We start from the raw sequence: 12363 nt of genomic DNA, 5'->3' as shown, positions 1-12363 counted from the left end.
ACTGGTCCAAACAATCTAATTAGCCTACTACTACAGTTTCAAAATGATCAACAGGGTCAAAGCCCTCTTGGGAGACGTGTAAAAAGAAAGAAAAAAGAAAAAAATATCCCAACTCATATCATTTAATTCTTAAATATCAGAATGTTACTTTCATTAGAAATAAATACTAAGAAATGCACAATTTGGGGGTTTAAAAAATCCTCCTTATATTAAAAAAAAATATTGGAGTAATTCAAGAAGAAAAGATGTTCCAATGGACATGTTAGGAAAACATGTAATATTTCACCGACTTCTATGTATTTGATGGTGTATTAATCATCTCAGAAGATATCTCAGTCAATATCTCAGTCAATAATGAGTCAAGGACTCATATTCCTCCAAGCATTTACCAGGGAACTGAATACAGTTAGAGCAGAACTATGAACTTTACCAAAGAATTAATAGATTTGCCCCTTTGAACATAGATAGAAGCAATATATTCCACTGGTAAGGAAATACTGAACCTCTGGATATCCCACAAACAATAGTTATTATGCTATTTTTAGTTCTGGCAATATAAGAATTCTGATCTAAGACAGATTCTGAATTTTTTTCTTACCCATAATAACCTGTACATTTTAATGATACAAATCATTATATAAAAGATGGGATTCCCTGGTGGCTCAGATGGTAAAGAATCCGCATGCAATGCAGCAGACATGGGTTCTATCCCTGAGTTGGGAAGATCCCCTGGAGAAGGGAATGGCTACCCACTCCTGTACTCTTGTCTGGATACTCCCCATGGACAGAGGAGCCTGGCGGGCTACAGTCTATGGGGTCACAAAGAATTGGACAGGACTGAGTGACGAAGCACAGAACAAAAGATAATTTGACTTAATATAATGCAATTTTTCCAAGCATGACTTTTTAAAAACTGAAACAAAAAAATCTATGAAATGGTTTTTGTATATTTTCCTTTATCTCATAGTTACTTTGTTGACATATAAGCACATTACAATTTGAGAAGTGGTATTTTTGGCTTTTTTTGTTGTTAAGATGTGGAATTAAGTCAAGTGAATTCACAGGGTTTTACATGTTAAAATATATTGGGTTGGCCAAAAACTTTGTTTGGCTTTTTCCAAAAACTTTTTGGCCAACCCAATACATAGCTAACTCTGTTTCAGAGCTTTAAATTTTACTGAAAACAAAACAAAACACAGATGCTGAGTTAAAGTAGCAAGATGAATAAATAAGCAGCTTGCCAGAAATAGGACCCCTGAGGTTTTCTCTAGTGTCAGAGTGGACAGGCCTTTAAAAACCAAACCTATTGCTGGCATCCAAGTCAAGGGGATGAGACCAGGAGAAGAGCACAGCACCTGAGAAGTATCAAAGCCCTGTCTGTTCCCTATGCCACCGGACACGTTTCACTGATGTGCTCACAGAAGCATACTGAAACAGCCTATCTTACCTAGCTTTTCTGAGGTTTATTTTTTAAAAAAAGATGGACGTGGGGGGAGGAAGGAGGACACATGAGAAAGCAAGTGTAAATAACCCACAGGAGATATATAGATATATATATAGATAGATAGATAGATATATACACACACACACACACACATACTGTTATCTATATAACAGCTACTTTCATTGAAACTGAGACGGAAGAGAAAGTTTGTAGATTACATGCACATTTTGCTAATTCAAATGATCGTGTGAGGGAGACAAGGGGATAAGGTGGAAAGAACACAGGTGTAGGAGTCAGGAATCCTAGGGTCTAACTCCAGCGTGACCATTGGTTAGCAGTGGGCTAACTTTGGGGCACTCATCTGCTATCACTAGATCGCAGTACATGGGGAATTTGTGTAATCACAATAAAATCTCTTTTGATATCCATTTCAGGTTCTTTTCCTTCAAGATCTCTATCAGGAAGTTTATGGCTTATGAACAAATAAATAGAGCCAGCCAAATTAGCTTTTTCAGAAGGCTGAAGTGAATCTTTTTTTAATGGTGATAGTGCTTAAAGTAGTCACTGTATATATTTTGGCATGCATACACAAACTTCAAGGTCTATGATATGAAAAGTCTGAGAACATTTGGATAAAAACTGCTTTGAAAGTTTTTAATGTTACATAAATATACTGTACAGTTACCAACACCATTTAACCATTAGTTCTAACTACCTGATCATACCATCTAACCATGCTAATGATGAAAGATATGGTTTCTGGTGTCAGTTTTTGTATCTAATTTTTTATCCAAAACCTCAAATTTTCATTGAGTGGTATTCTGATAAGTATTTATAAATAGAATCAAACAGCTTTTTATATTTCATTTTAATTTGACTTAATAAGTCTGGTAACTTGAATTTCAGAATCCAACCCTGACTTTCCTCTGGAAGTGAAAAAGACTTAGTATTTATTCATCTGGAAAAAAGCATACCATGCTCCAAAACATAATTAAACTGGAAACAGATGATATTCATCCTCTCGGGGCATTTAGCATAACCTAAATATATTCACAGCACAGCTGACCATTTATAAACACAGCTACCATCGCAACCAGAGAGCTGTGTCAGTGGCAGCCCATCCATTGGTCTGAAGTACAAAGGCATGGATCCTGCTAGGGTGGAGGCCACGTCGGAACATCTTGCATTAACACTGCTCTACTTTATACAAATGTTTAATAAAAATATTTTAAAGCACTTCATTGTCTTGTCCTCTACTTTTAGACTGGGTACTTAACTGAGGATTAATTTAGTTCTTCCCATGTTAGGACATTAAGTAGGGAGGGAGCAGATTTAACAGGAATCCAGTTTCGCTTACAGGACCATTGCCATTGCCCCTGTGTGTGCTGTCCTGAACTTCCTTCAAACACCACACTTCATTCAGATGTCATGATTCTGGGACTCAAGCTGTGAGGAACAGAGGTTTTTCTCCTCTGTTCCTCAAACTTGGTCTTACATTCAGAAAGCCTGTTTTAAGAAAATAAAAACTATAACACAAAGAAACCAACTTGATTCCAAAGAAGAGAGATCCACTAAATAGGGATTAAAGAAATGTCTTATTCAGGGACTTCCCTGGTGGTCCAGTGGTTAAGAACCTGACTTCCAGTGCAGGGGATGTGGGTTCGATCCCTGGTTAGGGAACTAAGATCCCACATGCAACTAAGCCTACACTCAGCAACAAAGACCCATGACAGCCCCAAAAAAGAAAACTTTTATTCAGCCAGTTGGTCAGTTAACAACAGAACCAACAAGGGCAGGAATTTCAGGTCACCCGCAATGCCCCACTTGGGAGAATGGCTGGCTGGTTGGCTGGTTCACAGCAGAAACATACAGTCATCCGATAGCCACACCATAAGGGGTGCACTTGTCCATTCACTCAACAAGCTCTAACTCAGCACCCACAGTAAGGCCAAGGCTAGCCCAAGAAATGAATGACATGCCTTCACCCCTGAGGTGCTTGCTGCTAGGTGGGGAAGCCAGCTAGTCACTTATGACAGACAAGCAAATAAAATAATCAAGATGTGAGCAGATGAATGACAGCCTCGTATAAACTTGGCTAAGCCATCAGAGCAAGGCCTTGGCACACACCTCACCCCTTCCTTTCCCTGGCTTGCGGTTGTTCTCACTAGTGATTTGTCACTCGCTGGATGTCATCTCTCTGTTGTTTATGTTTGCTTGTCTGCCTCCCCCCAGGCCAACTCAAATCAGTCCTTGAGGGTGTGGGATTTCTGTGGCTTACTGAAGTAAATCAGCCCCCAGAACAAAACCTGACACCAGCAGGTGTTCAATAAGTACTTGTTTACTAAATCAATGTATGAGTGAATAAAGACTGCAGAAATTAACTCAAAAAAAAAAAAAAAGGTGGGGGATGATTGTCTAGAAAGATGAGAGGAAATGAGGTTGAGTTCTTATGAAAGGCAACTAAATTTTGGCAAATAAGAAGTTGAAAAGTCAGTTGAGAGAAACTGGCTTAGCAGATCCTCAGAAACACCCACAATAGATCTACAGAGAACAGGAGTTTTGTCTGCCCCGTGTCCTGTCTTCATGGCTTTGATGGGCAGCCCACCCGAGACTTCCACTCTTCTTACCACAGGGGAGGGCTAGACCCAAGTGGGGCCAATGGATTCCCCTTTCCTGGGCATTCCAAGGCTGTGCCACCAGAAGCAGCAGCACCTCGAAAGATGGTTTACTTGTTTTTGTTTTGAAGACCCTCCGTTGCCCTGGTTCCCACATTCCCCAAGGCCTCTTCCCTAAGTTCTGTCAGCTATTTATATCCTTCCAATAAACTTTTTTTTTCAGGCTCCAGTAATCTCTGTTTATTTCTGTTGATTACATCCAAAGCTCTCTATGACCACAGGGTCTGATTAAAGATAAACGTGGTTTTCAGGGCTTCTCAGTAAAGAATTTTCATTGAACAGTCATCTGGTGCAGGCACTGAGCTGAGCCCTTTATAGGAGTTATCCAACTTAATCACTAGACGTATCTCTCTGAGTGCCTATTTCCATTTAAAAAATGGGAACATTGAGGTTTACAGGGCTCTCCAGGCACTAGTGGTAAAGAACCGGCCTCCCAGTGCAGGAGACAGAAGAGACTTGAGTTTGATCCCTGGGTTGGGAAGATTGCCTGGAGAAGGAAATGGCAACCCATTCCAGTACTCTTGCCTGGAGAATCCCATGGACAGAGGAGCATGGTGGGCTACAGTCCATAGGATCTCAAACAGTTGGACATGACTGAAGCAACTTAGCATGCAGGAGGTTTACAGATGTTGAGTAAAGTGTCTTAGCTCCTACTCTATCAATGACTACAAAGTCATTTGACTCCAAAGACTAAAATCTTAACCATTCCTTCCTTCTGTCCTCCTGAGAAACACAGGTTTCAGTGTGTGAGAAAGAACTGGAGATGCCCAGTGAGTCATGGTGGTTTGGGGAGGATCAGGTGGTGGTGGGTGTCCTTAGGGAACGCATAGGCTTAAGGGAAGTATGACTGGTTTCCACAGTCATGATGCTGGGCTGCTTTCCCCCACATTCCAAATTATGTTATGGGCTTTTTATCCGTATCATGCAAGGAAATCAGAACAGCTGGTTTCCCACTGAGAGCTGCTAAAACAGGCGCCTGGAACAGGTGGTTCCACTCTCTCTCCACATAACAGACACTGGCCCTCTTTCTCCCCTCCGGCTTCCCCTTTCCTTCCAGCGATTGCTGGTTTGCAGTCCTTGCCCACCAAGTGTCAGATCCCAGCCAGTGTATTTACTCTCAACTCTCGGTCCTCACCCTGCCGTCCTCTGTCAGCCACCCATGCTCTGCCTCCCATCTCATTTTGCCTTTTTACCCATTTATTACCAGTCATTCAGAAAATATGTGAGGATCTGAAGTCTTCAGGCTCTTTACCAGACACAGAGAGGGTCCAGTAAATAAGACAGAACCCCTCATGGAGCAGCCAGTTAGAGGGGGAAATGGACAGACGCGAGCTAACATAAGCATCATCTAACAAATGCACACTGTGTAAGTGTGACGGGCAGAGACGCAGAGTCTCACAGAGAAGGGCCGACATCAGAGGACGTGTCTGCCGAATGGAGAAGCAAAGGCTGGAAAGGAGACAACCCAACCCAGGGTTAGGCTGGTCCCCAGACTAAGGAGAGGAACAGCTCATGCACAGGCCCAGAGGTGGGCAAGGGCTGGCATGTTCCAGGGTCTGAGCAGTGAGTAAGGGGCAGAGGGGCTTAGGGGAGCCAACCAAGGGAGTCAGGGCTCGATGGAAGCCTGGATTTTATTCTGAGTGCAACTTATTCTCCTCTTACTCCCACAAGTAATGGATCTCCCATAAGAAAATATATCAAAGAAAATAAACCTTTAAAAAAAGGGAAATATTTTAATAAATATTTTCTTGAATATTTAATGCCAAAGCAGCTGGCAAAGTGCTACACTCCTGCAACACTGGGCTGCAAATTGAAGCCTGGAACCAACTAGAAAACGACCCTGCAAAAAGCCTCACAGACAATCTCTCCAGGATCTTATGAGGTAGATCTTGGATCTACCTTCCGGTCCTCACATATTTCCTCATTTTATATGAGGAAAATGAAGCTCAGACAGGTCCGATAGCTAACTAGGTGGAAGAACCAGGATGTATGACCAGGACTCTCTGGTCCCCAAATTCAGTCTTAACCATCATGTCACACTTTCCCCAAATTCCGTCAGTTTAATAAAATACCATGATGTTTGATCAACAATACTGAAGAATGATGTAAGCCTCCTGTACCACAGGAGATTTTTACCAGATTCTGATAAAAACAACAACTTAAAATACATACTTTGTTGGATGAGAATTTTTCACATTTTCTGTACTTTGTATTATCAAATGCTCATGTTAACCACGTGAACATCAGTGATTTCATGTTGCTGCTCTCAAGCACTTTGGAATGTAAACATCTATTTGCTCCTAAAGGAAATGGGCTTGTATTACAGATTCAGGACTCTGTGCTATTATTTTTGTTTTCTGTGTTTTATTCTTTTCCTCTCTTTTTTCACTTTTGAGACTTTATTTCTCGCAATTTTCAGTGTGGCTGCCTCTTGAAACTTTTCCTTGAATATTAACATGGTATTTGTTACTTGGGATTCAGAAACCTGACAACTTAATTTGCTAGCATTCCTAGTAAAAGAAGAGTAAAGAGAAGCCAAGGGAGGAATATTAAACTCAAAAACACAGCACTGTGGAAGATAATGTGTCCTGGGGGCCTGACTTCAAAGGGCAGGTGTGCAAGGTATCCTCAGAGGAGGCCACAGAATGAGCTAGAACCATGAGTAGAGGCCAGGCCATGTAGGACACAGATTATCCAGAAGGTCCTTCAAGATGGTAGTTTTTAACTCAGGGCATGCTCTTCTATGGGAATAGCATTTTACACGGTGGTTTGGTTGTCAAACCATTCTATAAAATCTAACAATCTATTATACACATGAAATATTTCCCCCTTGATTACCTGAGGAAATGAAACAGGAGCAAGAAATCAGAAAGTCAGGTAAATATTGTAAAGTCATAGCATCTAAAAGAAGGAGGAGGAGGAGGAAAAGAAACAGGAGGAAAGAAGGGAAGGAGGCAGGGAGGAAGGAAGGGAAGGGGCGGGGGAGGGAAGGAAGGTAGATCCGGTTTTGTGGTGTTAGAAGCCCTTTTTAAAAAAAATACAAATGATGAATACAAAATTAAACATAAGTGGGAATATTTTTTAGAATGAGAAAAGCCATTATGGAAATTACAAATTTTAATAACTGAAAAATTGCTTAGTATCATAATATATGTTTAGTAAGCAACTACCAGACACATATATATATGGAAGTGACTGTAAATCACACAAATAAATCTGACTAAGCCCAAACAAAATGTATCCCCAACTCAGCTTCCCCTTAGACTGATCCCCAATATGCCTCTGGCTACGCCAGCACCTCTCCACGTGAGACTAAAGGCAATCTCAGTGGAAACAGGCAGTGTTCTTAATCCACTGCTGTAGTCAGAATCTCTGTCTTCTGAAAAAATCTTACAGAAACATATGACCCTGTGAGCCCAGTGCAAAGGTACCTCAAGCATCTGAATTCAGGGTGGATCCTGCTGCGTTTCCCCTCCTCCAAGTCTGCCCTATTCCCGTGATCAGAGGGTCCTCTGCCTCCCACATCAGCACAAAGAGGAAGCAGAAGAGTCCATGTTCCTGGTTTAATAAGTCAGAAGTGCTTGGGTCCCCTGGTCCAGACTCATCAAAATGTGCTACCTCCCATAAGACACACATGGGAAGCTGTGCTTCAGGATGAATAGCAATGTGGATCCCACTAGAGTTTTCTGGAGCCTGGGCTCTATGTCATTTGATGAGACAGTCATCAACATAGCCACCACTGAACCATCTTTCTCAGCACCAGTGTGTGTCTGCGGGGGGTGTGGGTGAGTGTCCCTCCACAACCAGGACATCAAGTGCTCTGGCCATGACTTCAGCTTTTCCTGTTCCTGGGAAGTGGTGACAGGGCTACTCTGGCAGCCTCTATTTGTTTCCACTGCAAAGCTTGTGCAACTCCTTTTTTGGGTGTTTCGCCCGTGACTTTGCGCTCTGAACTAGAAGCTCCTTCTTAGTGTCATATAATCAGGAGCAGGCTGTGTCCCCAGCATCACTGTTTCTGGCATCACTGAGCCTGAAAACAGCCTGGACCATTCCATAAACTTTCTTTATGGGCCTCGGGGGTTAGCCAGCCCAGGGCAGATTTAGTATTACCTGTATTCCAAGTATCAGTGAACAAGCGAATGTCCACCCCAAGGCGAAAAGGCCATTTACTCTCCAGCAGTGATTTGGACTTTACATGAGAACCTGGTTGATGACCTGCAGTGTCTGAGGTCTGTCTAAGAAGCCAGGACTCCTCTCTTAGGCTGGTCAGGTCATGCTGGTTAAAGCACCCTGTGTGCATCTGAAGTCAGAACCTCTACCAGAGAAATACCAAGGAAGTGGGGTCAGGGAGCAGAAAGAACTTTAGGCCAGGGACTTGAGTGAAATGTGTGTGACTACATATCCTGAGCTGTGAAATAGTCACAAACATTATTTGGCAAGAAACAGGAATATGCATGACTGTATCTCATAACAAATGCCTCACGTGACAATAACCTTCCTTTTCTTCCTATTTCTCTTCTCTTCTATTTTTGTTGGTTTGATTGGTTGGTTTTTGCTCTCTCTTTTTCCTTTTTAGTACAACTCCCCTCATTTGTGGATATAGGCATGACCCCAAAGCTATGGTTTTTCCAGTAGTCATGTACAGATGTGAGAGTTGGACCATAAAGAAGGCAGAGCACCAAAGAATGGATGCTTTAGATTTGTAGTGCTGGAGAAGACTCTTGGGAAGCAAGGAAATCAAACCAGTCAGTCGTAAGGGAAATCAACCCTAAATACTCATTGGAAGGACCGATGCTGAAACTGAAGCTCCAGTACTTTGGCCATGTGATGTGAAGAGCCAACTCATTGGAAAAGACCCTGATGCTGGGAGAGATTGAGGGCAGGAGGAGAAGGCGGTGACAGAGGATGAAATGGTCAGATGGCATCATCAAGTCACTGGACATGAGTTAAAGCAAACTCTGGGAGATGGTGAAGGACAGGGAGGCCTGGCATGCTGCAGTCCATGGGGTCTCAAAGATGGGGCACAACTGAGCGACTGAACAATAAAAACAACAACATGCAGAGTTCCTCACAGACCAATACACTGTCTCTTTTACTTCACATAAAGTCCTGAAAGTCACAAGGGTTTCTCTTGTGGCTCAGCTAGTAAAGAATCACCTGCAATGCAGGAGGACCCGGGTTCGATCCTTGGGTTGAGAAGATCCCCTGGAGAAGGGAAACGCTACCCAATCCAGTATTCTGGCCTGGAGAATTCCACAGACTGTATAGTCCATGGGGTCACAAAGAGTTTAACATGACTGACTTTCACAAAATCCTGAAAAGGAGGAACCGGTGTTTTTATTTTACACATTAGAGAACAGAGGCTTTGGGAGGTGACAGCTGTATTGACGAGTGTGACCCCATACCTCCTTTCTCACCACAGCCCAGGCCTGTTCTATAAGGAACACTTGGCATCTTTTCCTTGATAGACAGATGCATCACAGGATGGAGTGGAGGGTCTTTCCTCGGCAACCATGCATCACATCCTGCCCGTCCCTCTGCTCTCAGCCGTAGTTGGAGGGCAAGTGGTAGAGATGCAGGCTCCTCTGGGGCTAGCAGTGCCTTCCCAGGCCTCTCCCTGGGCATCTGCTGACTTTCTGTCTCCAGTCCTTTCCTGGTGCTGGGAACCTACAATCTGCAGGTGCAGCCAGGAAACACTGGAGAGGAGCCCCCCAAGACAGTTCTCAGCCAGAGGAGAGTAAGAGTGGGTGGCTGAACTTCCTGCGGTCCTCTTTACACAGCCCTGGGAGACATTCTACAGTAATCACATCCCCACTTGCCTGCTCAAAATCCTGCCTCAAAATTTGCTTCTGGTGCAAAATCAAACAAAGATATCTTCCAGTGAGCCTCTTAATTACATTTGCCTTGTTAGCAGACCCTCTGATTCAATATACATGCATTTTATATGGCTGTCAAGCTTCTCAAATGAAGGCATTTCTTCCCATTTTTTTTTTTCATTAACCAGTCATTTCCCTTAACCACAACTCCTTTGAAAGAAAAGGATGCAAGAGAAACAAGCATGCTGTAACATCTCTCTCTTCCTTTCAGAGTCCTGAAGCCCAGTCTCAAAGTCCCATTAGGAGCAGAGCTCATCAGAGCTACTGACAATACCTTCTGCTCTGTTTAGGTGGGAAGCAGACACCTGAACACACAGTAATAAAACAAGACTTAAATGAAACACACAGTAATAAAACAAGACTTAAATGATGATAATCTGACAAGTTCATTACTTAGAAAATATAATTTTGCTCTCAGATATTTAGGCATAAATCAGAGGCAGTTCATATAAATGACTCTTCTAAGGTTTATTGCTTTCACACACATAAAAAGAACTTTAGAATTTTTCCCTTTGGCATTGTTAATTTTCTATCACCTAGAAACAGCATCAGTTGCACCAGTTTTCCTTCCATCACAGACACACACACACCCTCGACCTTCATACCTGCTGAAAATCAATGATTCTGGAGCTCCTCCCATTACAAGTGGAGAGACTGTTGTTTGTGTCTCCCCTCTGATCCTGGATCACTGTTGTCGACTGAATACGGCCCCTCGTGTGTGCTAAGTCGCTTTAGTCATGTCCAGCTCTGTGCAACACTATGGACTGTAGCCCGCCAGGCTCCTCTGTCCATGGGATTTCCCAGGCAAGAATACTGGAGTGGGTTGCCATGCCCTCCTCCAGGGGATCGTCCCCACCCATGGATGGAACCCATATGCCCTGCAGCTGCAGCACTGCAGGCAGATTCATTACCACTGAGCCACTGGGAAGCCCAATGTCCCTTCAAATAGGTCCTACTTCCAGCACCCGTGTCACAGTATACGGCAAAAGGAACATCGTTGATATGATTAAACTAAGGTTCTAGAGATAGAGAGATTATCCTGTATCATCCAGATGGGCCCAGTGGAATTACAAGGGTCCTTATAAGAGGAAGCAGGAGAGTCAGAGTCAAGGGAGAAGGCAGTGAAAGCAGAGACTGGAGTGACGCTGTCAGGAGCCAAAGGAAAGCCAGCAGTCTCCAGGAGCTGAAAACAGCAAGCAAACGGATTCCCCACTCAGAGTCTCCAGGAGAAACCGGCCCTGCCGACATTTTGATTTTAGCCCACTGAACCTGATTTCAGACTTCTGACCTCCAGAACTATCAAAGAATCAATCCGTGTTGTTTTGAGTCTCTAAGTTGGTGGTGTTTTGTTACAGTAGCCATAGGAAACTGATACAACTGCGTTTTCATTCTGCCACTGCTTTTCTATACTGACCTCACCAGCACACTTTTGCTCCCCTCCCTTAACGTGCATACTACATCCAAATGAGGAATTAGAGAGTATTTCTTTCTCAATCAACCCTGAAAGACATGTCATGGTGTTGGAGACCTAACCCTGCCCTATGAGGACAAGCAGCACTTTCATACAAAGGGTAAGATGTACAGGAACAATTCAGTTAGGACAGCAACTGTTGTTTAGTCGCTCAGTCGTGTCTGACTCTTTGTGAACCCAAGGACTGTAGCCTGCCAGGCTCCTCTGTCCATGAGATTTCCCAGGCAAGAATACTGAAGTAGGTTGCCATTTCCTTCTCTAGGGGATCTTCTGGAGAAGGCAATGGCAACCCACTCCAGTACTCTTGCCTGGAAAATCCCGTGGACGGAGGAGGCTGGTAGGCTACAGTCCATGGGGTCGCTAAGAGTCAGACACGACTGAGCGACTTCACTTTCACTTTTCATTTTCATGCATTGGAGAAGGAAATGGCAACCCACTCCAGTGTTCTTGCCTGGAGAATCCCAGGGATGGGGGAGCCTGGTGGGCTGCCGTTTATGGGGTCACACAGAGTTGAACATGACTGAAGTGACTTATCAGTAGCAGCAGCAGGGGATCTTCCCAACCCAGGGATTGAACCCATGTCTCCTGCATTGCAGGTGGATTCTTCACCCACTGAGCCACCAGGGAAGCCCAAGGACAGCAGTAGGGGCTACAAAAAAGGATTTAGGCATCATGGGCATATAGATGATGACTGAAGTCAAACCAATAAACTGTGGAAAATTCTTCAAGAGATGGGAATACCAGACCACTAGATCTGCCTCTTGAGAAACCTGTATGCAGGTCAGGAAGCAACAGTTAGAACCGGACATGGAACAACAGACTGGTTCCAAATAGGAAAAGGAGTACGTCAAGGCTGTATATTGTCACCCTGCTTATTTAACTTATATGCAGAGTACA

At 43.5% G+C, this 12363-nt stretch overlaps 1 protein-coding gene across 7 annotated transcripts in view; it reads right to left on the bottom strand.

Moving 5' to 3' along the window:
- Nucleotides 1-12363, bottom strand: part of NCALD (neurocalcin delta) — a 468660-nt gene that overhangs the window by 225794 nt on the left and 230503 nt on the right.

The sequence above is a fragment of the Bos taurus genome, chromosome 14 (genome assembly GCF_002263795.3).
Source record: "Bos taurus isolate L1 Dominette 01449 registration number 42190680 breed Hereford chromosome 14, ARS-UCD2.0, whole genome shotgun sequence".
In the NCBI taxonomy this organism is placed as follows: domain Eukaryota; kingdom Metazoa; phylum Chordata; class Mammalia; order Artiodactyla; family Bovidae; genus Bos; species Bos taurus.
The sequence above is the reverse complement of the archived record's forward strand: the minus strand, read 5'-3'. Positions and strand labels throughout refer to the sequence as shown.